At 44.5% G+C, this 23,405-nt stretch overlaps 1 long non-coding RNA gene and 1 pseudogene across 1 annotated transcript; both read right to left on the minus strand.

Moving 5' to 3' along the window:
• Positions 1 to 1,109: 1,109 nt before the first annotated feature.
• LOC124670789 lies at positions 1,110 to 12,727 on the minus strand (annotated as a pseudogene).
• Positions 12,728 to 15,184: 2,457 nt separating this feature from the next.
• On the minus strand, positions 15,185 to 17,415 carry LOC124677585. The gene is made up of 2 exons (XR_006994126.1): positions 16,060 to 17,415; positions 15,185 to 15,886 (listed from the first exon to the last, which is right to left on the minus strand). It is a non-coding gene; the product is annotated as an uncharacterized LOC124677585 (long non-coding RNA).
• Between the last annotated feature and the right edge of the window lie 5,990 nt (positions 17,416 to 23,405).

Raw genomic sequence — 23,405 nt, forward strand, 5'->3', positions numbered from 1 at the left:
TTCCTCATGCGAAACAAAGCCATACATTTAAGCTCACGTATGCATTAGTCATAATACACTTACATGGTAAGGGAAAAAATGTTTTAAACTTTAGATAGCATGCGCATGTCACAGATGAAATATGGATCCACGAGTATCATCCAAACGGCAAACTCTGTAAGAATGAACAATATGATTCTCGTGTATATAGGGGTGTAAACGGATCGGATCAGCTCGGGTTTTGCTCATACCATATCCTACCTTATATTTTTCTCGTATTCGGATTGGAGCAAATATTGATTGGTTTCGGATTCGAATGTGGATATACCGAACTACGGATTCGAATCGAAAATGTGACGAACTTGGAACGGAAACAAAAGTAGTCGGATATATGTTCTCATTGGTAGATAATTATAGTATTTACAAATTTTGAGAGAGATTTAAACTTCCAGTCTTATGTAGTTAAGAAAAAAGAGATATAATAAGCTAAAACTTAAGCATTGATGGAAACTTGGAGCTAAACATGCTCGCCAAATGAATTTGGTAACTCAATAACTACTAATCTTGCAAGATTGACCTTGTTTTTTGACTAAAAAACTAGATTATCCGGTTTAGAACCTTCGCATTATTCTAATTAAATTTCAGATAATCCATATCTGCAAGCTATTTACTATACCATATCACCACTTCGAAATCGGATATCCTTATCCGTAGTATTCTTTAAAATCAGATATGGTTACCCTAAAACAGATTTGACGCCAGTTTTAGTGCAGAAATTATATAACATAGATTGACAACCTAGAATGAGGTATTAGAACGTCTTGATGACGTGGTTTTGAACTTGCTCTTATAGAAATTGTATGACAATAACATTTTTTCAGTCAATTACCTAGAATGTTCTTTTGTTCAGGACGTAACCTATGTAATCATTGCTGTATGGATCTTGACAAATTTATCATGGCACTTCGAAATTTCGATATAAAAAAATGAGCTAAATATTGAACAAACGACCAGTCCCAGGCGTTAAGTCAGTTGTAGCATAGAACAAGAAATATGTTACACAAATACAACCTACACACATCGCACCAGCACATGAGTGCAAGTTACGTTTCAGGGATTCCATCAGGATGTAGTAAGCAACATACCAAGTTACCAACCCAAAGGTAAACATTACTTAAGATCTCCCAAATCACAAAGAGGTGGCCACTAATATGTAAGGAAACATGCCACACTTTGTAAATCCAAGCTTTACTTTTGTTAGTTTGGATTCAGCAACTAAAGCATAAGGAAAGAACACCAAGAGCATCAATGTCCTATAATTTAATACAATAAGTTAATCTACATTTTGAGATGTACAGTGAATGTTTACATTACTTGCAATTGCAACGAGGTTCCCTACAATTCTGATTTTATTCCGGTGCTGCAACAGTGAAGCCGTGATGGCATGTTGCAGGGAATTTAATTGCATATTCTCTCTTTTTTTTCCATGACAATCTCATGATGCATTTACTGTCGGATGTCAATAACCATTTCTACTGTTTCTTGCGTGCCTGAACTGTTCTGTTGGCCTCCGTGAACTCGGTGAGTAGGGAGGAACCATTCGGGTGTTGGGTTAACAGCTGGGAGGGCAGGAGATTGAGGGATGCCACGTGCAGGTATTACATCAGCCTTTCCGTCAGGAAGCTCTTTCAATGAGACCCGGCACATTGGGCAAGTCGTATGCTTCCGCAACCATACATCTAAGCAGATAAGGTGGAAGTTATGACGACATGTTGGTATGATTCGTAGAATCTCTTTCTCATTGTATTCACCTAAACATATGGAGCACCTGCCAAAGGAAAACATCCATTAAAATGCTTAAACTAAAAAATTCCATAATTTCTAGAGGCATGACTTCAACCGAGGCTGGACAATGCCCAGTGATTACTTGATAAGACGAAATGAGCAGACCGAACCAATAAAAAAGATGAGAAAATGTTCAGAGCAATCAAGTTTCGGTGAGAATTCCATCAACAATTTTTTTTATTAAACATAATATTGGAGGAGGGTGATGCTATCAAATGAGAAAGTTCAGTTCCAAACTCATTCATTTGGGAGGTGTGCTTCCCAAACGAACATCACATACCCAAATAACTAACCATATTTGAGTTTTTTTAACTTCCAAACATGGTTTCCACATGGTTTTCAACAGATATCTTCCAAAACAAGTGCAGCATCCTAACGTTAAATCTGATTTTTAGAGTTAATTTTACAAAAAAAAACACACACACACATACACACACAAACAGAAGTTGAGCTACATGAAAAAAATAGTGTCACGTAAAGTTTCTTGAGATTAGGCTGAAGAAGACGAAACTGCACAAATTACGAGGCAGTGATGATGTAGCCTTGAGTGTCCACGTGCCATCAAGTCACGTCCCGTTGCCGCCGGTGAGGATCGGGGGACCGATACAGTGGTGGCTTATGGTAGCACCTAACCTTGGATGATTGTGATAGCAATCGGACCTGAAGAAGAGAATCTAGACCAGAGGAAAAAGGCAGGCGAGAGAAGGAGCAGTTCAATTCATTTTCTTTTCGATACCCTCCCCCAGTGCTGCAGCTTCTTTTATCATCTCCAGCACAAGCACAAGCACAAGCCCAAGTCCACCTGGGCCACAACTCATGACTACTAGGCCCGGTGCAGCTACATCCACGGGTATGACATTACCGTCCCCAAGAAACATTGCTTGCTCCCAAGCAATAGCTTGCTCAGATTGCAACGCTTTGTAGCTCCCACTTGGGCATTGAGATCCTCTGGCCTTCAAACAAGCTGGTACATATCAGGATCCTGCGGTCTCTCCCGAGCAACATATCCTTTGGCCGGAACAAGTCTTGAACTCAAGGTGATGTCGTGTGCATAACTTGTATCCCGCATCATTTTTACATGGTTCCTCAACCATATAAAGAAACGAATTGCGAGACATGTACCATGGACTGCTGAGGGGAGTTGTGATCATAGCCATGATCGTGCAAATTCCTCTCCATTAGCATTATACCATTTTCTGCATTTTCCTTCAGGGAAAAAACATGACCATATGATGAGCCTGGGACTTACATGAGTGAGAGGCATACTGACAAGCACAAGTGTCTCCAAGGCATCCTCCATGACGTATGTATAACCAGCATTAATTGCCTCATTCAGTTGTTGACACAAAAATAGAGATGACTGGCCCTCTTCAATGCAATAATTGTGCATCTTCACCTCCATTGGGCAAAAACTTGTAGTCTAGCTCCACGCCAAATTTTCTAAAAAGCCCCAACACTATGTCGCCAAACATGTGAATGCACTGAGTACAGTTTGATCGCTACCCTTGTTCAAATTGTCGACCATTGTGCCATAAGAACCCATCGGAACACCAATTCCATGACGGAAGAAGTTAGTGTTGGCAACACTATCCTTGAGCTCTAGAGCAGATACTTTTCTCAGCCCAGAAGTGTAGCAATAAGGGAGACTTCTTTTAGGCTTATAGCGCTGCTTCTAGTGCCAAACCATTGAAGCCCAAAAGAACTATCCAGCTTATACCCCTTTTCCGGAGAAACCGTGAAGCACGCAGTGCAATTCGAGAAACTGGCCGGGACCAGTTTCCGGAGCTTCTGGCTGAGGATACCGAACCAGTACATCAACCTGCCCCTCAAGTTCAGTGCATTTTACGGTAGATGCCACTCCGAAGCTGTTGTCGGTCATGGAAAATGGAAAAGAAAAAAAAAAGGCAAACTGACTGTCCCGCATCGGACACCCCTCTCTCTCCTGAAACGGATAGCTAGGGTTCGTCAATGCCGCCACCACCTTCCCCGCCCCCCGCCACTACCGATCCCAGCCCTCAACTACCCGCGGTCGGCTCTCCTCCCGCAGCACGGACCAGCACCGCAGCAGAGGAAGTTCGTCAATCCGCCACTGCCCTCGTCCGTCGCAGCCTACCCTCAGCGCTCCCACCACTCGCCGCTCCCTCCCCCGCGACTGGACGCACAGCACGGACCGGCAGCACCGCCCTCGCCCGTTGCAGCCGCCCCTCGCCGCTGCCGGCTGACAGCTCCGCCGTTTGATGGCTTAGTTCTGGGCATGACACCATATGCGTTGCTCAATTCGTTCCTGGAATGCACTGAACTATACCATGACACTGTGTTTTAATAATTATTTGATTTTCCATAATTTTCTTGATAATTTGTAGCTCATTTTCATTAGAAAGTAGTATACGTATGGTATTATCACTTATGTAGCATCTCTAGCAGAGCCCGTAAACGTGCAAACTGTAAAACACGAGTTCAGGTACGGATCGAAAAAGTGCCGGTGCAGATCAGAACCCCTTAAAATAAAACTGTAAAAAAGCATATTCTAAAATATGGCACTGGACCCATTTTTTTCTTTTTTCCATTACTTCTTCCTTTTCCCTGAGTGCAAACATCCGGCCCAGGCCCCGCCCCCGCCCAGGCCGCGCCGCCCACGCTACCACGCCTGCGCCGCACGCCGCCCCGCCACGCCTCGCCCACGCCGCACAGCCCTGCCTTGCCCGCGCGCCGCCCCGCCATGCCTCGCCCACGCCGCGCAGCCCCGCCACGCCTCGCCCACGCCGCGCAGCCCCGCCCTGCCCCGGCAGCGCCGCCCCGGCCCGCCCAACACCGCCATGGCGAGCTCGACCCCGCCCTGCCTCATCACGGACGCCTCGAGGGCCGCCCCGGCCGCGCACGGCGAACTCGTGGCCGGCCGGCTGTCCGCTCTTCCTTCCCCGAACTCGCAACGCATGGCCCCGCCGAAATTTGGTTGACCTTCGGCCAGATTTTGTCGAATTTGGTCCTATTCCGGTAGTCCTCCGACGAAAGTGCACTGTTTAGAGCTGAAGTTTCAGTCCCGCCAAAACACCACTAGGAGTACAGTTCAGCGTTCAGTTCGACCTTCCGACCCCTACAAATAGGGGCCAAAGTTTGGTTTTCAGTCTCGGCCCATAAATTTTTTTCGGTTTCGTCCCGTTTACAGTAACTCAGTAACTGATCTGCACCGATTTCCGAACTGAACCCGTAAACTGGCGGTTATTTTACAGTTTTGGCCTGTTTACGGGCTCTGCTAGAGATGCTCTTACAACACATATCTAATTTACAGGCACTAACATTTCACAACTCAACCCATCAAATAAGCTAAATTTCCAAAAGCCTAAAAGACTAGGAGGAACAGCTTCTAGCAACTTCTTCCCACCACAGTTTTTCTCCACCGTTTCCTATACGCCAGCTTATGCATAAGCAGTAACCCAAAAGAAGTCGCCCTAAGTATCACGTGCCCCTATTGTACCAATATCTGTTACTTCTGCAACACTAATCCACACACCTGGATCCCACTTCTTGTACTGAAAGCAGCATCCAGAATGGATGAAAGGACAGAAGTCCCTGCACGTGTATGACCCAGTGTCACCAGGACTGAAACCTCCTTTTCCCCATGGTGGCAACTTATTCAACACATGATCAGTAACCGATTGCAAGACTTGTGTCTCACTATTGGCGCCATGTTGTTGCATCTCCCGTGAGAGTAGTTGTTGCAGCTTGTTGCACCTTTTTTATGGTACTGCAAGTAATACCAATACAACTCCACCTACTCCATGATCGAAAACTTTGTCCATGTCAACCTTTCCCCGAAACATCTGGTGATCTTTATCATACTCTTGGAACAGCGACAAGCCACCGACATGAATGAGTACAATGTCGGCAAACTCCTCGTTCCAATGCTATGTCCCTGAAAGGCCATTCACTGCATTTCTCATATGCAGAGTCCAAACCAAGCTCCGAGAAAAGTGAGATGCCACCGACATGAGTTAACATACCATCGTGGGACTACATGGCAAGTGTGTCGACATCATGCTTCGGTTGCCCAGCATGCATCACGTCCTTGCTAAACCCTTGGAAAGCCCGAGCATTCAGGGGGTGAATGCTGCCACTGAGATGTTGATACCACAACTGTAGCCTGCTATCAAGCACTCTGCAGGTGTCACGAGTGGGATGTAGATCGACTGTAGTAACGATATGGTCATCTAGGATGACCAGCGGTGATGATGGCATGGTCACCGGCTGTAGCGGGGCTCGGTCTGGCATGTCCAGCGACATAGTTGTGGCAGTGTGAAGTGACGCACTGCTGCTTGACCATGCAGTGGAGGTGGCTGGGATGATGGTCGGCCACGCATGTCGAGGTAGCAGCAGAAGTCAAAGATACACTGTCCCTGTAAAGAACTTCGAGCGTTTGCTGCTTCCTGCCATGACCGGAACTCTTCAAAGGCCCACACATGAGGAGATTGCTGCACCACAGTAATCATATTTCAGGCTGACTGTGAGTCTGACGCTAAGAGATGTGCATGTCGTCATCTCTCACTGCTCAGACATTGCGTCGAACAGGTGGTGATCAACTTGCACCAGTGGAAGTACTTCAAATTTGGAAGAACCAGAGCAGGGCACTGTGGGATCTGAGTCGTGAATCGATTGAAACTGATGAGCAATCGAGCTCAGCAACCTTCTCTCGAGATTTCACAGCCCAAATCAAAGAAGATATAGCCACGCACCTAGGCTGTGGATTCCCACCAAAACGCCTGAATCTGATACCAAACTGTCACGTCCCGTTGCCGCCGGTGAGGATCGAGGCATGAGATCGATACAAGAGGATACAGTGGTGGCTTGTGGTAGCACCTAACCTTGGATCTTCTGGTAGCAACCAGACCTGAAGAAGAGAATCTAGACCAGAGGAAGAAGACAGACGAGAGGAGGAGCAGTTCAATTCATTTTCTTAATTTCTTTTCGACACCCTCCCTAGTGCAGCTGCTTCTTTTATCATCTCCAGCACAAGCCCAAGTCCACCTGGGCCACAACCCATGACTACTAGGCCCAGTGCAGATACATCCACTGGTATGACACATCAGCTGGTTGTCTCACAATTTTTGAAAAGTTCAAAAAATTTAAAAAAGTTTGGCCAAGTCTCAAAAAAATGGCAAAAACTTTCGAATTATCGATCCAAACTGTTCAAAATTTTCCCAGGTCGGTAGGCTACATTGCTAGCTGATGACATGTGGATAGGCAATGACACATCAAAACATCATCACTAACTCGTTGGGCCCGGTTGTCAGATCTGCTGTTAATTAGTTTAATCTATGATTTGGATCTATGTGCAACCTATTACACGAATAGTTGGTGGTTTTTGCAAAAAAAAACATGTAAAGTAAGTAGTTTGCGCAACTAGAGCAGCAATAGTTGGTGGTTTGTGCAATTCCCTCGCCGAAGAGCTTGGTTGATTATTTCCAATCAAAGGTTGGTTCAAATTTTAGTTTGGCTGATTGTATCCAAACAAAGTTTGTTTAAGGCTTGAAGACTTGGTTGAGTAAAGACTTGTTAACGCTTAAACTTATTCATTGCTGAACAGGGATTCCTACACACTTTCCGGTGCACACACTCAAGTTGAAAAACACCTTCTAAAAGTCATATAAAAACTGGAAACGTTTTAATACAGTACATATTAACAAACTGATCTATCATATCAAAAAATTCAATCCAAAATGTGACACATAGCTTGAGAAATAACAGGACATGTTATGAATAGTAGTTAACTAAAGTATCGAACCCACTATCACCAACATAGCTGAATTTGTTGCACACACCCTAGTTGAGAAGCACCTTCTAAAAGTCATACAAAAACTGGAATTATTTTAATACATATTAACAAACTGATCTACCATATCAAAAAATTCAATCTAAAATGTGACCCATAGCTTGAGGAACAAACATATGAATAGTAGTTAACTAGAGTTTGGCTGTGAAATGAGCCCACTAACAAAAATTATAGCTGAATTTGTTATTTCTGTTTCTTGGGCTGTGGTTTAAATTTGGATTTGAAATCTTGTGGAATGATCAACATTATTTTTTCTGATTTGTTTTACTCCGTACAAGTTTTAAGGCATTCACCACAAGGCTGGGTGCACCTGTACATTTTCTCATGCACACCTAGCGAAAGTGCATTTCACTGTCCCAAATAACCCCAAGGAATACGAGCGTAATAGATAGAAACTTATGTAGATGTATACAATTTCAATACTCCCTCCGGCCCAAACTAATTGGCAGCCATATACCATGTCCAGTACAAATGTACTCTTGAGATTTATCTCGAATCAGGAACCAAAAAGACAAGCAACACCTCATAATAGTGGGCTTATGATAGTGTGTGGTTGACTACTTTGGTACTGGCCAGCATGGAAAAAATTTCATAATTCAATCCTGCAGCTTTACAAACTTAAGAACACCTATTTTGTCATTACTTCACCTACCAATAAATGCTTGAAATCATTTCTCACCATAATGCATTTAATGCACCAAACTATGCTTCCAGATTGACACATATTGACCAGTATCGCCCAAAACATGTACACATTGAGCAAGTACAATAAGGTACACTCAGCAGGCTATAACATCTGCCATGTCATCAGAATCCAATGTGAACGAGAGAGAAAAGAGAAAATAGAGCGAAGGCAGCTCTTCTTCTACAGCCGGGCTATAGCACATGGTTCAAGAAAAAAGTAGTTGCATGCAGCCTTGTACCCAATAGCATGCAAGCATCAAGTACTTAAATGTTTAAAATTGAACAATTTTACAACCGGTCAGCCTATTGTATGGCTTTGGCTCTGCTCATAGTGGGAGTAATATAGGTAGTAACATCACACACCCCAAAGCATTTTGGTGACATGGCATGTCAATAAATGAAGAAAGAGAGTGAGGTGGTAACTAGCTATGTTACCATAACATCACACTTCTCAAGACAAGATGAGTCTACAATCTAATAAATATGGCATACATGACACCACATATATGTAACTACCCACTATGAAGGTAGTAACATAGGGTAGTAACATACACCATGTTACTACTCTATGTTACTCAGAGTAGTAACATGGTGTATGTTACTACCCTATGTTACTACCTTCATAGTGGTTAGTAACATCAAAGTAGTATCATATATGTCTTCATTAATTAGCTTATAGACTCATTGTATCTTGAGAAGTGTGATGTTACAGTAACTAGTTATGTTACTCCATCCTCCTCTCTCCTTATTAACTCACTGCCACATAAGTAAATTTGAAAAAATTTGCTGAGTTGGACACTTAGTTACTAGTGAAGGTACTCCCACTATAAGTAGTCTAAGATGACTTTAAATGACATGACACTAGTAGAGCAACTCCAATAGTATAGCCGGTTGTTGGCTATAAGCAAGATACCATGTCATCTATAGCCAACTTGTAGCCAACAAGTACAATAGTTGGTTATTGAAGTGCACTACTTTTTCAATGGATGACCCACCTTTCATTGGCACAACTTGCCTAGGAGCACGTGCTAGAGCTAGCTCTTGCATAAGAGTCCACTTAGAGCAAGTATAATAGATCCTAATCAGCAGTCTATAAGCAATATTATATTAAGAAAATCTGAGGTATATGAGAGAGAAGAGAGAGGAGAGCGGGCTCTCTGCTTACCGCCCGGCTACAGCGCAGTTAACGAGAAGTTGCAGCCTACTAATCGCCTGGTACGAGCGCTTGAGCCGGCTCTTGCATGGCCTGCACTCTTGCATGTAGCGCATGCACATGCAATACATTAACTATTAAATATTCAATAGAGCCTGCTTAAGAGCCAGATTATTATACTATGCTTACTCTATGAAGGTTCTAAATGACTTGGGCTGAGTTTATCGCCGGCAGCGAGCTATATTATTGCCATTGCTCTTACATTCTTTCTCCTCTTCTCTCTCCTCCAACTAGATACAAATATATTATTTTAATCCTTGTAGCTGGCTAGAACTTATCGTACTTGCTCGTATAGAGCTGGCAGCCAGTTGTGCTATTGTTCTTGCTCTAAACACACATGTGGGTTTCTTATGTTCCATCTAATGAAACTTCCAGCTGAGCTTTCAAGTACGTAGACCATCTCTAGTAGTGCCCGTATAAACATGAACCGAAAACAAGGAGTTCGGTCTCTCGAATTTTTCAGTTTCGATGATTTTAGTCGCGGCGCAGAATAGAAACCGAAAACGCGAACTGAAAAATGGAAATCAAACTGTCACGGGAAATTAAATTTTGCTCCGATGAACCATGCGAAATGAAACGAAATTTTGCTCCGATCGAGCTACATTCGAACATAATTTACATATGCGAATCAAAATACTAACTAAACCTATACTAACTAAACCTGCTCCTGCGTGCTAATTTGATCCAAAATTGGCCCGGGGATTGTCACCGAGGCTGTACACGCAGCAGAGGAGGAGGGTTTTTGGCGCCGGCGACGCCTATGCGAGGACGACTGCGGCCACCTCGAACAGCCGCCGCCTCCACCGAGCTCCCGCAGGTGAGAGCCGTACCGTCTTCCTCGTCATCATCGATGTCGCCGCGCGGCGGAAGCGGCGGGCTGCACGAGCCGGCGGGCGGCGCGTCGGCTTCCCCATCGCGCGCCTCGGAGCGTGCCGGCCGGTGCGCGAACCTGCGCGGCCACCTGCGGGCCGCCCGCTTCCAAGCTCCATCGGAGCGGGCCCGCCTCGCGCGGTCCGCCTCCAACCGCACACCCGGCGGACGCGGTGGCGATCTTCCGCCATCGATTCAGCCCCCTCCCCTACCGTCCCGTCGTGCACGCGCCATTGCGAAGGGAGGGGTGGTGGCGGCGGAGCAAATAAGCCGAAGATGGCGAAGAATTTGCTCGTCGGAGGTCGAAACTTTTCGCGCGGAGCGGCTGGGGAGTAGGGTTTTAGAACCCAACTCGCCTCCGCGCCATGTATAAGTAAGGGGCGGCCATCCAGTTTCTCGGGCCCCCGAACTCATTTTACGGGCCAGGCCGCGAGTTCAGGCTCCGTTCTAGGCCTCTTTCAGCCCGAACCCGTATTCTCGCCGGAAAAATACGGATCTTGCTCGTTTTTGGGTTGCTGTTAGAGTTGCTCTTATATGACTGTATATATTGAATTGATAATCATCGGGCCAGTGACTAAGAGATGAATCCATCCCAGTGGCAAAAGTTCTAAAACATTGAAGTTGGAGATTATGTAACATATACCAGAAAACAATGACGCCATGAAATCTTAAGTTCATACAGAGATAGTTGCACTTACTGGGCATCATCTTTTGAATGAAAGGCCTCAAAGTTATACTTCATGGTTGGAATCGCAGCAATAACCCAAGGTTCCAATCCGCAATGAGCATGCTCCATCTGAAAAGGATAGTATTATTTTTTGAAGTACAAAAGATATATATAAAATATTGGGCATTGATTTTGACACTCTTTGTCCTAATTGTTTAAACCCTTTGTATTAGCTCAACTAGAAATAAAAAAGGAAAACCCATTATAGAAACTCAACCTAATTGTTTAAACCCTTTGTATTAGCTCGTTTTTGTTCATAAGGCTTAAATTAGTATGTGATAGCGTTCTTTTTGAAACTCGTAAGGATCATACTAGTATAATTTCTACTTGTATTTGGACCTAGGAATAATGTTATGTTACAAATAGTATGAGCCGCAGAAAACTATATACTTATACAAATCATATCTGGAGCCTAGAACCTTTTGCTCAGTCATTAGAGCAGAGGAATTCAAATAGAAGCCCAAAATTGAAGAACAAAAAACTAGAGAAATAAATATAAGCCTCCCTATATTGGCCATGGAAGTAGGAGGCTAAATCTTCTGAATCTCTATTACTAAAGTTTCAAAGTGGTCTATTATCAAATGCTAACAAAATGTTACCATGAGTTCAAAAGCCGGTATATGAATGGAATGTGGCGTTTTGGAGGCTGAGGTACATGTAGCTCTTTATTTTCGAACACCCAAAATTAGTATTTCAAAGTTTCAAAAAAACCCGAAATAAAATTTTAGAGACAACCAATGATGAATACTACAATGTGTGAAATCTCAATTCAAACTTACTTGTATTCTAGGCTACACGAAATTGACAAAATCTGAGAAGTTTTATAATATTGAAATGTGCACTATTCACTACAAAAATTGTCAGAATTTGTCATATTTGTGTCGCCTAGAATATGAAGCAATTTTATTTGTGTCGCCTAGAATATGAAGCAATTTGTATTGAGATTTTACACCGTTGTAGTATACATCAATGGCTCTCTAGAATTTGGTTCCAGATATTTTTGAAACTTTGAAACACGAATTCTGAGTGTTTGCAAATAAAGAACTACGTGTAGCTCGGCTTCCGTTTGAAGTTTTTCATATGAAAAGCACTACCCACGAACTTAGAAGTTAAGTACTGGAATCTTCCCATTTTCAGTAACTATAGTAAACAGGACACTTGAGCTATGTACGTATTGATTCCCCTTTGGAAACTGCTGAGTCACGGCAGCAGAAGAAAGGGTGTGGAACGCACCTGGCGGCTGAGATCCGCGGGGAAGTCAGCGTCGAAATCCAGCGGCGGCTGCGCGCCGCCGTCGTCCGCGGCCGGGGCGCGGCAGCAGAAGAACCGAGCGCAGACGAACGCGATGAAGACGGCGGTCATGCCGAAGCCGAGCGCGGCGCTCAGGAGATTCAGCTCCGACCCGAACATCCTCGCGGGCCCGCCTCGCGCCGGCGCCCCGCCGAGACTTCCTCCCGCACCCACGAGGCCAAGACGGCGAGCAGAGCCAGAAAGCCTACCGCTCGAAGAGGCGGCCGCCGCTGCAGCGAATGGCGAGAGCAGTGAGGTTGGGGCCGGGGGTGCCCATTGGTTGGGCGGACCCGCGGAGGGCGGGGCGGGGGCGGTGGTCGCGAGCACGGTCTGTGATTGGTGTGGTCGCCTGACGGCGACGTGGTCGCGAACGGTGGAACGGCGTTGTGGAGCGGAGCGGAAGATGGGCACAGCACAGCGGTGGCCTTCGGAGACTGGAAGAGCTGGTTGGTGGGAGAGGGAGAGTCCGGTAGGGAACTGCGAGCTGGGCACGCTATAGTGCTATACTATCGCTGAAGGGAAAATCAATTTCTTTTTCTGATAAATGCTTTTCATTGAGCGACCCATCCGCGACTGCGATCGGCAGCTCCAACGAAAATACCAGATGAACCTGGTGCAAGTGCACCTGTTTTATTTAATATTAGGAAAAATAATATTTGATAATCTTTCAAAAATTATAATAATTTTTTCATGTACATATTATCGCGGGTTCACATCGTCCGCGTCCGTAGCTCCAACGGGCAATCCCTCGCACGGTGGGCATGGGCATATGCCCCATTTGCCAGTTTATTTTTATTTTAATGATCTTTGTTTTTCTTTTTTTATGTTTTCTGTTTTTACCTTAATTTCATGGAGGTAATTGCATGGTTAATCACAAAACTTACCTCTGCTGAGCACTTTGGTCACTCAACTTCAGAAGAGGAGTTGTGATGGTCACATTGGAGAGTTTTATGAGTAAACTAGTCACATTGTCAAATCGCACGTTGGTTGTGTGTTGACCACGTTAGGAAGCCATTTTTTGCACCCCGTCCCACACCCCCCACTACTAAGAAAAAGACCTATAGATGAAAATAGCACTACCGGCGCACCAGCAAATCCATGCGCCGGTGGCAAATAGTGCCGGCGCACCAATATGTCGCCGCGCCGGCGATGGTGTCTTACTGCCGGCGCACAAGCAAGACAGATGCGGCGGCGATAAAGTTCAAAGAGAACCAAACCATGTCAAAAAAATCGAGCCCCTTACTGCCGGCGCACCACCATGTTGGTGCGCCGGTGATAAGCAACTTACCACCGGCGCAGCAGCATGATGGTGCGCCGGCGGTAAGGGGAGCCATGATTTTCCCTCTCCACCCCCGGACCGCCTTTTCAGTTTTGAAATAAAATAAAATGAAATGATAGAAAATTCAAAAAATAAAATCCTTCGAACCGCCCTTATATTGTGTACTCTAGTTTTAAAGAAAAATTGAAAAAATGAATTTTGATATATTATGCAAAATGGCGTCATCATTCGGTAAAACGAGATTTCTGGTTGCATACTACCTCCGATGAAAAAAAAAATTATATCAAAATCTATCTACGCGAAATTTCCTATCTGAATTCAATGACCTAGGGTCGTTTTGACAAAAAATGGATTCGGCGAATTCAAAATAGAAACGGGACTTTTTTCAGGTTTAAGATTTTGATGAAAAAAAAAGGAAAAAATAGTGCCGGCGCACCACCATACTTGGTGCGCCGGCGGTAACATCTCCTATATATAATGCAAACCATCGACCTCCTCCTCATTTTCCTCACTTTCCCCTCTTCCTTCTCTTTTCCTCCTCCTCCTCATTTTCCTCACTTTCCCCTCTTCCTTCTCTTTTCCTCCTCCTCCTCCTCCTCCGACTGACTCCACCAACTGTTGCACCGTCGACCTCCTCCACCCCCTCCCCATGGCCTCCTCCTGCAACTAAAAGAAGAGAAGAACAACATGATGCCTCCTCCGGCGTCGTCCACCTCCTCCGGCCTCATCCGCATGGCCTCCTCCGGCCTCCTCCACCTGCCTCAACCTCCTCTACGGTGTTGTCCACCTCCTCCGGCCTCCTCCGCATGCATGGCCTTCTCCGGCCTCCTCCACCGGCCTCAACCTCCTCCGGCCTCCTCCACATGGCCACCACCTCCTCCGGCCTCCTCCACCTCCTACACGGGCACAGCGACAAGAACGACAACCACGGCCTACTACACTGGCGCAAAAACGGCACCACAACCGCAGCTCACGAGATCTAGATTTAAACTAGTAAGTTTGCACGTGCAATGCACGTAAATATAAAATAAAAATGTGACATATGCGAAAGAACATAGCTAAATATGACACATTTCTGATGCCAAAAAAATGACAAATGTCCATGTTGAAGCCAGGGAATGACCCAAATTGGCCAATACATACATATGGTTGCTGTACATGTTGTATTAGTATGTATTATATAGCAAGTTTTTCAAACATGACATTTCATCAAAGCTCTAAGGATAATCCTTGGTCAACAAGACCAACATGCACTTACGTGTTGATAGCCTGGGAGTGACACAACTAAATAAATCCCTTCCATTGCACCACTCTATATTTAAAATTTTCGCTCTTAATTGATTGATTCTACTATTTTCTCATGCAAAAATTCTTAAAGAGAACAATATAGCACCCAATCACATAGTTCCTTTTATTACAACAAACATCCAAAAACACAGTTTTGCCAGCAGCAACAAATTGCACAATGACTTCACCTTAATCTTGTATTTTGTATCATGAGAGAAAAATAAATACACACAGTCTGTGCAAATCATTTTAATTTGCACCATATGAACTGAAACAACAGGAGTTTCCATTTTCCTTGAAAGCATCAAACCAGAATAGACCAAATTGTTTTAGCATCATCAAGCAGTCATCAGCGGTGTTATCATAAATTTCACTACTTCAGCGACAATGCAAAGAAAAAAAAAACGTAACTATGTAGTATCACCTTGGCAACGCGGTGAGGCCACTCTTGAGTCTTGAGCATCTCGTAGTAAATGGGGCACTCCTGACAGTAAACACCGACGACCGTTTTCCTTCACTTTGTCGGCCCACTCATCCTCCACGTTGGTGCCATCGTTACAGAAGTTAAAAAAAAAAATAAGAGAGCCACGTCTGAACTTGTATACACTGCACAAATGTGACTTTAACAGCTCTCACATACATATACACCAAAGATAAAACTGGTTAATTGATCAAACACCAGTGATGAGCAAGTTTATCAAGAAGGCAAATAACTAAACTATATTAGAGTCAGAATGGTCCTCATCGAAGTTGGACACACGGTAGAGCATAGATGAAGCAATGAAGAATCCAGAAGCTGCTACCTTCTTGATTGGTCGGATATGAGTCTTGGCAGAGTATGGAGTAGGATTTAGCTGCATAGCACCGTCCTTATATGGTCTTTACCTGTCGGTGCAAACTTGATACAATTAAAATCTTAGGTCCATATACATTACATCAATTCAAACATGTAGTAATTTAGTACAACAGTAGTAATTTTGTGGATAACATCAAGATCGCATGATACCATTCATATATCAAACAGCGAAAGTCATACTCCAGTATAGTAGTGAACTTACCTCTTGCAAATTGCTGACATTGGTATTTTCTGGCTGCTACTCACAGGTATACATAATACCTCCTTTGTTGGCAGGAAAATATAGATGCTATAGTGATCATTCAAATGAACATTAGCATTCAGGAAATATTAATTAATTATGAATAAAAGAGTACATGATTCTTCTATATCTCTAAACCTTTTTAAAAAAATCTAGCACTATCAACAAAATCGTAACCATTCCTCAACCAAAATTATTGTGTAGCAGGGAGAAAAAAAGGGAGCTACACAATTGTGAGATTTGATACAGTTCAACTCTAGTAAAATAGATCAAACAATTATTCATCGAAAGAGGACAGTGCGCAAACTGATAGTTTCTATAGGTCTGCTCTTGTATGAGAGAACAAACTAAAATTGGGAAGGGCTATAAGAAATCTTTAAGCAACTACATATTCAAGTGTAGCCAACAATTTCCGATGTCTCCATTCTCCATAAATCAGTGACGAATATACAAAGAAATTGATGATTACTTCAAGACAAGCTTCATTGCCAAATCTAAATAAGTTAGTTGCAAATAGCTATTTTATTGCCAACTACACATTTTTTGCATATCAATGACACATTGATGGGTAAGATTGAACCTGATTTTTTTCATCATATGTAGACACAAATCTGAAAACAAATATTTCTGCTAGGTGCTTACTGATGAAACACATGAACATCACGTTTGGAATCTTCTTTAGGTTAAAACAATTCCAATCTGATGGATGCAAAATGCGTAAAAAGATCTGAAGTCGGGAATTTGACTATCACTCAAAGCAGAGAATTTCCGTGAAGGAAAATGTGAACTTACAGACTCCTAATGTCCCTATAAATATTACTCCCACCGATCCATAATAAGTGTCTGTCACTTTAGTTCAAACTGGATCGCAGTTCCGTTCATTTTTATTCACTGGCATCTTTTCAGTAACATAATGCTAAAAAATGCATACATGACACTTCGTCCTGTTTGCCCAACCTGATCCAATAATTGAGGTGATGATAACCATGAGTCCATGAGAACCAAGAGTTAGCATCTCTGCTTGCCCAGACCATCGATCTATTAAAACAAATATTGTGTGCCAACATGCGTATAGGTTAATGATCAAAACCATGTACTGAATTAGCAAACCTAAATAATATTTTCAACCAATTGGAACTATTTATTCATTGTTTGCTGGTCAAAACCAAGTATTAATTAGCAAACCTGAAAATCGAGTGTACTTGCAGACTAAAAAGATGCAATGTAGAAGAGGGACGTCCAGAGCTAGGTTCAGGCGATGGTGGTGGCTTCTTGTGCAGGGCGGTTGGAGCGCAGGCGGAGACCCGTGACTGCGTGCTGGGCAACGTCCTCCGCGGCGACGGCGGGAAGGGTTCCGTGTGGCAGCGTGCCAGGCGGTGGCTTCACGTGCAGGACACCAGCGGTGGCCTGATTCGCTGTGGCGCCGTGAAGGGAGGGGGCTTTGCATGCAGGGAGCCGGCGGCGGCAGACTAACAATAACAAACTTGCAGCTCTTCCATGACCATTTAGAATCTTCATAATCAACAAAATGAAGAACCGGTATGTGAGAAATAACATATCAGTTGAATTGCTTTCAACTTAATATTTAGTTTCACAATATCTCAGTTCAAAGAATGCAGACCTTTGTTTCTAGATGATTTAAACTGCAGACTACCAGTAACAGAGTTCCAGCTCTTCAACGACCACTTAGAATCTGCATAATAATCAACAAAACAAAAATGATATAAGTGACATAGCAGTTGAATTGCTTTCAACTTTCAAAGCTTTTAGGGTATCAGGGAGCCAAATCAATTGACTGTTGCTCCTAGATGGACCCGACAATTGGGGTACTTCTCTTGTCTAGAGGAAACAAATTCTGAATTGAACACGACAAGATATCTTAATTATTATTGTAGTTTCTTCAGAAAAACTCTTTGCCTGCAAGATATCTTAAAGCAATCACGGCATGAAGTTGTATGAATCATATGTAATTTCTGAATAAAATCTGGACATACACCTGGACTAAACCAAGGCATCCCTATTCACAAAAAGGATCGGCATATGCAGGAGATAGCAGTACAACTTTACACCATGTTGACATCCACTCAACTTCGAAGTTAATTCACGAATCCAATGGAACATGGATGTTTCTGAATCTTTAATTCACCCAGAACCATTTTAACTTATCAGAAATTGTCGACGTATCTAATCTACCAGGGAAAAGACATCTCACCAAACAACACTATACAAAAGGGATGAAAAGAAAAACAGTAGCAATCCGGTGCTTGCAATAGTGCGGTTCCTCCACTTTCAGAGTTGGATTTGCAATTAATGAAAGGGAAATGAACAATCAAATGATTTTTTGCGGCGTATTCAGAGATGGATCTGAAATTGGCGAAGTTGCAAAAACTGAATCCGTGGGGCACTCAGGTGGCGCCGGTGGCGGAGATGAACGACCGGGGGAACAGCGGTGGCGGGACACTGTCGTCTAGGAGAATGATGTGGTCAACCAGGGGAAGGGCGGGATGGCGTGACATAGCGGAGGACCGCGGGGACGGCATCCGCGGCGGCGTGCGCGGGGACGGCATCCACGGCGGCGTGCGCGGGGACGCGGGGGCGGGGGGACTGCTATTGTGGAGAGCGGCGCCGCGGTGTGATGGTCGACGGCGGCAGCGGCATGCGGCGGCGCGCGGGAGGAGGCGCCGTGTGTATTCTGTACAGCGGCGGCATCGACTCCTGTTTCTCTCGGGCGTGGAACCGCTCTATGCGGTGGTACCTAATTAGTGGAGACGGGATTCTGCGCTCAACGCGTTGAGTTGCTCAACATTGGGTGATTTTGGGTCGTTGGATCTGGCAAGTGTAGGGCCTAGATCTGTTGGATCTGCCTCTCTCTTCCTTTTTATATTAGTGGAGATTTGTTTTGTTTTCTGGTATAACTTACCGCTGGTGCACTAGGCAGGTGCGCCGGGGATAAATCGAGTTAGTGCCGGCGCACCAGCTGGTGCGCCGGTGGTAATTGCTTACCACTGGCCTGTCCCACCGGCTGGCGCTGGTGCGCCGGCAATAACCAATTTTGGTGCGCCGGCAATAAGCCTTTTCCTAGTAGTGCCCCCACCCCCGAAAATCAAGATAGCTCCTCTCTCTCTCACGTATTTCTACTCCCTCTCGCTCACAAGTAGATCCATGGTCTAGTGCTTCTTCTTCCTCCTTTGTTGCACACATCGACATCCTAGTCACAACCTCCGACGAGGTGCGCGCGAGGACGACAGCTAGGACACATGTGTGTTGGCAGCAACGGTGTCGCGCTCGTCTTCCTCGTCTCTGGTAGATGGTTGTTGTTGCGAGCTCCAGCCACCGCTTAGCTTCGCCTGTACACTCTACCCAGAGCTTCGATGAGTCGCTCTGAAGCTTCCCTAGTACCGCATCCTTTCCACCAAGCTAAGCCATCCGGGAAGAGCCCAATCGCCCTAATTGAGCACGTTGTCTCCGACACCCGCGGGCATCAAAGACGTTGATTATGACCTCCTTCGCAATCCCCGACGCAACCAACTCGCTCCTAGTGAGCTCTTGGTTGTATAGGGGCCCTCATTTGTCTTAATCGGTTCATCTACCGATGTCGTGTCATGTGCCTCCTTGGGCTGCCGCTCGGCCACGTCTCTGACATCGCTCCGGCCACCATGGTATAGATACATGAGTTGTCTAGGGCGATTACTAAATAAAGTCCGTGAAAGATCAAGATGTCGCCTAGAGGGGGGTGAATAGGCAATTACAAACTCTTGCGGATTTGTCTTGTAAGAATGCGGAATTAAACTATTGTTTAGTTTACAAGCACAAACCCTAAATATGCTAAGCTCAACTAAGTGTAACAATAGCAACTAGAGCTAAGCAAGATAGGCACAAGATATATGTAGCACAAGTGATAGCAAGATATATGTACTTCAAGCATGATGGCTATCACAAGGAAAGAGAGCTCGGGTATAGAAATAACCGAGGCACGCGGAGACGAGGATGTATTCCCGTGTTCCCTTCCTTTGCAAGAAGGTACGTCACGTTTGGAAGAGTGGAGGTCCCACGAAGGATTCCCCGCGCCACGAAGGCTCACCCTATTCTCTGAACCACACCCACGAAGGATAATGGCCCTTTCCTTATGGTTAGCTTTTCCTCTACTCCGGAGATGGCAAGCTCCACAACCACTTCACAAGCTCCACGAAGGAGAAGCCCGGGCCTCTTCACAATCTTCTTGAAGAGATCACCGGAGCACCAACCGCCAAGCCAACTAGGAGGTCTCCCTCCAAGAGTAACAAGCTCACGGTCTCTCACTCAAACTAATCGTGGTGGAGAGCTCAACACTATGCAATGATGCAAAGCAAGAACACTAGAGGTGTTCAAGTCCTTCACTCTCAAATCCCACCCAAGCAACAAATGCTAAGATGAGATTGGAGAGGAAGAACAATGGGGAAAGTCAACAAAAGACTCCAAGATCTAGATCCCAAGAGTTCCCCTCACTTAGAGAAGAAATGGATTGGTGGAAGTGTAGATCTAGATCTCCTCTCTTAGATCCCTCAAGAATTAGCAAGAATTATGGGAGGAATCAAAGGGGAGAGCAAGTTCTTCCAAGAGCAACAATGGAGGTGAAGAAAGGGGAAGAACTAACTCAGCCCAAGGTGGAAGAAGGGCTATTTATAGCTGATACGTCTCCAACGTATCGATAATTTCTTGTGTTCCATGCCACATTATTGATGTTATCTACATGTTTTATGCACACTTTATGTCATATTCGTGCATTTTCTGGAACTAACCTATTAACAAGATGCCGAAGTGCCAGCTCTCGTTTTCCGCTGTTTTTGGTTTCGTAAATCCTAGTAACGAAATATTCTCGGAATCGGACGAAATCAACGCCAAAGTTCCTATTTTCATCGGAAGCATCCGTAACACCCGGGAAGGACCGGAGGGGGCCACAGGGCCACCAAACCCTAGGGTCGGCGCGGCCGGAGGGGGCCCGCGCCGCCCTATGGTGTGGCCCCCCGTCAGCCCTCCCGCGCCGCCTCTTCGCCTATATAAAGCCCCCGGATCGAAAACCCGATACCAATTGACGAAACCCACGTAAACCCGCCGCAGCCGCCGCCATCGCGAAGCCAAGATCCGGGGACAGGATCTCTGCTCCGGCACCCCGCCGGAGCGGGGAAGTGCCCCGGAAGGCTTCTCCATCGACACCGCTGCCATCTCCACCGCCATCTTCATCACCGCTGCTCGCTCCCATGAGGAGGAGTAGTTCTCCATCGAGGCTCTGGGGCTGTACCGGTAGCTATGTGGTTCATCTCTCTCCTATGTGTGTCAATACAATAATCTCATGAGCTGCCTTACATGATTGAGATTCATATGATGATGCTTGTAATCTAGATGTCATTATGCTAGTCAAGTGGGTTTTACTTATGTGATCTCCGGAGACTCCTCGTCCCACGTGTGTAAAGGTGACAGTGTGTGCACCGTGTGGGTCTCTTAGGCTAGATTTCACAGAATACTTACTCATTGAATGGCATAGTGAGGTGCTTATTTATATCTCTTTAAGATTGCAGCATGTTGTATCACAATTTATCCATGTGCTACTCTAGTGATTTGTTATTAAAGTAGTTTATTCCTCCCGCATGTGTGCAAAGGTGACAGTGCGTGCACCGTGTTAGTACTTGGTTTGTGCTATGATCATGATCTCTTGTAGATTATGGAGTTAACTATTGCTATGATAATATTGATGTGATCTATTCCTCCTACATATGCATGAAGGTGACAGTGTGCATGCTATGCTAGTACTTGGTTTAGTAGCGTTGATCTATCTTACACTAAAGGTTACTTAAACATGAGCATTATTGTGGAGCTTGTTAACTCCGGCATTGAGGGTTCGTGTAATCCTACGCAATGTGTTCATCATCCAACAAAAGTGTAGAGTATGCATTTATCTATTCCGTTATGTGATCAATGTTGAGAGTGTCCACTAGTGAAAGTGTAATCCCTAGGCCTTGTTCCTAAATACCTGCCGAGTTACTACTGCTTGTTTATCGTACTATCGTGTTACTACTCGCCGCAATACCACCACCATCAACTACACGCCAAGCACTTTTCCGGCACCGTTGCTACCGCTCATACTTATTTATACCACCTGTATTTCACTATCTCTTCGCCGAACTAGTGCACCTATTAGGTGTGTTGGGGACACAAGAGACTTCTTGCTTTGTGGTTGCAGTGGTTGCATGAGAGGGATATCTTTGACCTCTTCCTCCCCGAGTTCGATAAACCTTGGGTATCCACTTAAGGGAAACTTGCTCGCTGTTCTACAAACCTCTCGCTCTTGGAGGCCCAACACTGTCTACAGGAAAGGAGGGGGAACGTAGACATCAAGCACTTTTCTCGGCGCCGTTGCCGGGGAGGAAAGGTAAAAGGCTCTCATACTACGGTCTCAGTGAAAAGTATTTTTCTCGGCGCCGTCGTGTGTGTGCTCGAAGCTATTTCCTTTAGATCCCGCAATTGCATCTTTTTGTTTCTTGTTTACACTAGTTTGGCATAATGTACAAGAGTGAGCTTCTTATTCTATTTCCTGATTTAAAACATGGATTGTTCGATGCGAAAATTAAAAAACCTATGAAATCTTATTTGCATGCTGGTAGTAATATTAGTATGAACGCTTTGAACACCAATGTTGCTAATGATATAGAAAGTTCTAAGCTTGGGGAAGCTGGTTTTCATGATATTTTTAGTCCCCCAAGCATTGAGGAGAAAATTTTCTTTGATGATACTTTGCCTCCTATTTCTGATGATGATAATGATAGTGGTCTTTTGGTGCCACTTACTGCTGAGAGTAAATTTTGTTGTGATTATACTATGCCTCCTACATTTGATGAGAATAATAATGATAGCTACTTTGTTGAATTTGCTCCCACTACAACTAATAAATTTGACTATGCTTATGTGGAGAGTAATAATTTTATGCATGAGACTCATGATAAGAATGCTTTATGTGATAGTTATATTGTTGAGTTTGCTCATGATGCTACTGAAAGTTATTATGAGAGAGGAAAATATGGTTGTAGAAATTTTCATGTTACTAAAACACCTCTCTATGTGCTGAAATTTTTGATGCTACACTTGTTTTATCTTCCTATGCTTGTTACTTTGCTCTTCATGAACTTGTTTATTTACAAGATTCCTATGCATAGGAAGCATGTTAGACTTAAATGTGTTTTGAATTTGCCTCTTGATGCTCTCTTTTGCTTCAAATACTATTTCTTGCGAGTGCATCATTAAAACTCGCTGAGCCCATCTTAATGGCTATAAAG

The sequence above is a fragment of the Lolium rigidum genome, chromosome 7 (assembly GCF_022539505.1).
Source record: "Lolium rigidum isolate FL_2022 chromosome 7, APGP_CSIRO_Lrig_0.1, whole genome shotgun sequence".
NCBI lineage: Eukaryota > Viridiplantae > Streptophyta > Magnoliopsida > Poales > Poaceae > Lolium > Lolium rigidum.